This window comes from Sturnira hondurensis, unplaced genomic scaffold, assembly GCF_014824575.4.
Source record: "Sturnira hondurensis isolate 20B ecotype Veracruz unplaced genomic scaffold, ASM1482457v3 Scaffold0018097, whole genome shotgun sequence".
NCBI classification, from domain to species: domain Eukaryota; kingdom Metazoa; phylum Chordata; class Mammalia; order Chiroptera; family Phyllostomidae; genus Sturnira; species Sturnira hondurensis.
This window is the reverse complement of record NW_028090728.1, coordinates 1,359,143-1,362,253: the sequence shown is the minus strand read 5'-3', so window position 1 is coordinate 1,362,253 and position 3,111 is coordinate 1,359,143. Positions and strand designations below refer to the sequence as shown.

The following is a 3,111-nucleotide window of genomic DNA, read 5'->3' as shown; positions in this document are numbered from 1 at the left end:
CTTTCCCTGAGTTATCTCAATCCTTATCTACCATAAGGATTTTCTAAGGATAGCTCAAATGTAGTCATGGCCTGATATGTAAAGCAGCAAGGCCCACAATTTCGAGAGAAACTCACCCAAGTTCATTCAAAGTGAAGTGGGGAATGGGGCACAGTAGGCCCTTCCTTATACTTCACACAGGGGTTAAGTCCACAGTGTAGTTTGTGGTGGGCTTCTTTGGAATCCTGCAGCACTGAGCCAAGTAAATGTCGACGTAAGGAATGTCCAAACCTTAGAGAATATTTTGAGTTTATTTGAGGTAAAACTTGCGGAATACTGATCAAGATGGCAGAGTAGGTAAAAGCTGTGCTTGCCTCTTCCCATGATCACATCGAATATACAACTAAATGATAGAATGGCCAATCTGGAGAATGATATGGAGGCCAGCTGAACAGAAGTGTTATAACTAAGGATATAAAAAAGAAGCCACATGGAGACTGGTAGGGGAGGGAAGAGATGTGAAGTGGGCTGCCCCACACTCATGTGTGGTGGTTGAGAATTGAGAAGGATATCTAACTGCAGATGTCTCCCCTCAAGGAGAAAGGGGCTCCAGCCCCACATTGGGCTCCCCAGCCCAGAGCCTCAGATGTTGGGAAGCAGAGCCCACACACCTGACTGTGAAAACCAGTGGGGATTTTGTCCAGGTGTGACAGAGGCTGCTGGAATCCTGAGTCCTCTCAAAAAGACAGGCGCACGGACTGACTGGCAGGAACTCACCCCGGGCTCCAGCAGAGGGACAGCAGCCAGGGGCAGGGGGAGGAACGTACAGGGAGAAACCAGATTGTTAGGCTTCAGTGGAGGCCTGGAGGGACAGCTGCCATTGTCCCCATGTTAAGCCCTCCTCCCACACAGCCAGTTCTGAATCTGCCTTAACCTGGTGAACTTCACTCTCCCCACCTTGAGGATTCCTTGAGGCCCCACCCCACTCAACTCTCACACCATCAGAGGCTCTGCCAGTGCTGGATGCCTACCTTGGCCCTCACTGTAGACTTTCTTAAAAGTCTCAAAGGGGCAGGAGGCAGCAGTGGCAGCCAGGGCTGAGGGAAGAAGGCAGACAGTGTGGACTGCATAGACATACATGGATGTGGTCAGGGGTCCACCAGGAACAAGGTGGCCATGGTCAGACGCATTTGTATGATGATATCATCCCTCCATGTGCACTAATGGCAATGCCCCAGAGGACCAGGATTATGTGGGTTCTCTCCCACCAACTGCTGGTGGCAGCACCACTACAAAAGCAGCACAAAATGTTGCCTGTGTGTATACTGGAAAGAGAACTGCATTATATATTGGAAATCTGACATGATGGACAACAGATGACGACAACTGAATCAGTTCATTCTTTGGGAATAAATCATATTTTGGAGATAAATTTTTTTGTATATTGGGCAGATGGCCAGTCAAAGTGGTTTGTCCTTTTTGGTGTTGGATCTGTTGTCTAAAAGAAAACTTCATAATCAGGATCCTGTTGCAACTCGATGAGTAAATTTGAAATGAGTCAATTTGAAATGCAGTCCAGGAAAACTACACAGTCGAGACAAATGACTGGGGAAGGTAAAGCTGCTCCTGCCTGGGGCAGTTCAGCTGCAGCATTTCTACAAGGTGGTAGAGGACGGGGCCAATTCAGGGGGTGTTCCCAGTGGTGACACATTTTCTAGGCTAGTAGGACCAGGAGGGCCACTGTCCCCTTTTCCAGCTACACAGAATGCATCATGTCCACCCTCAGGTCCTGCAGGCCTACCTGGTCCCCCAGGACCTCCATCTTCTGGGCAGGATCTGTTGCCTTCTTTAGCTGGGTCTCCTAATTGAGAACACCCTCCACCACCAGTTCTTTTTTCCCAGGCAACTTTCTGGACAGCCTGCATTAGGTTGGCTCCTTCCTGATCCACCCCCTCCAGTTTCAGGCTGCAGCCGCCCCTTTGGTCCACTTCATCTGTGACAGGGACCACCTTCCCTTCCAGGCCCTTTCTCCCTCACTCAGTTGGTCCTCTCAGGCCACCCCTTATGCTTGTTCTTCCTCTGCATCTTTCTGGACCACCTCCAGGTGCCCCACTGCCAGCTCCACATGTGAACCTGGCTTTTCTTATTCTATCATCTCACAGCAATATGCTTACATCAGAGAGTCAGGGTCCACCACCAACAAATCCATGTGGCCAACCTTCACCATACCATAAGGGTGAATATGGGCTTCCTGGAAAGGGAATAGATAGAGCAAGAATGCTGTTGAGTGAAGCTGCGTTTGAAGAAATTGTGACTAGGTAAAGGGTGATTTTAAGCAGGGCTGTTTCAAGAGCTGTGTCTGATGCCAGCATGAGTGATTATGGAAGGGTCTCTGAGACACTGGTAACTGCAATTTCTTTAATTAAACAATCCAAAGTATCTGATGATGATCATTGCAAAGTTATTACTAGATCTTTGCAAGACTGCATTGTGGAAGTGAATCCAAAGTGAATCCATTATGGTTCTGGATCCAGACCCATGCAGTGTACAATTGAGAGAGGGACTGGTGTAGATCATGAGAAGAGAGCTGGCCCCCAAATCTCCAGGTGGAGAACATTGTGATAACCATCACAGAGAGAGAGGCAGGGGGTGAGCGAGACAGCATGACGACCTGAGAGCTGACCTGGAGCACCCACCCCACTGCTGTTAGAAGCCAAAGGAAGAGGGATACCTTCTGAGACAGAATCGTCTTTGTGCCGGAAGCCTGATGGTTGTCTAGTAGTTTGCTTCCTGTGATTTAACCAAAGTGGTAAGGACTTACAGATAAAATAAACAGGAAGAGATCTGAATACAAAAATCTGCACAAATGGTAACCAGTAGATCTACTTTTATTTTTGATGTTGCTTAATGGTTTTATTTGAAGGAAACCTATGTGATTTAAAAAGATATAGCTTTTGCAACTTTAGTACTGGTTATAACATTTTGGCCATTATAATATGTAAGCAATTGAATGAAAATGTCAAGCAAATGTTTGTTTTTATAGTAGTTCCTTCTTGTTAAAAATGTTAATATCTATAAACAGTACTGCTTTGCTTACAGTGGCTGTAGTGTTGTAATACACTGTTTCACGGG

At 46.9% G+C, this 3,111-nt stretch overlaps 1 pseudogene; it reads left to right on the top strand.

Moving 5' to 3' along the window:
- Nucleotides 1–1,121: 1,121 nt before the first annotated feature.
- Nucleotides 1,122–2,856, top strand: LOC119002755 (cleavage and polyadenylation specificity factor subunit 6-like; annotated as a pseudogene).
- Nucleotides 2,857–3,111: the final 255 nt, after the last annotated feature.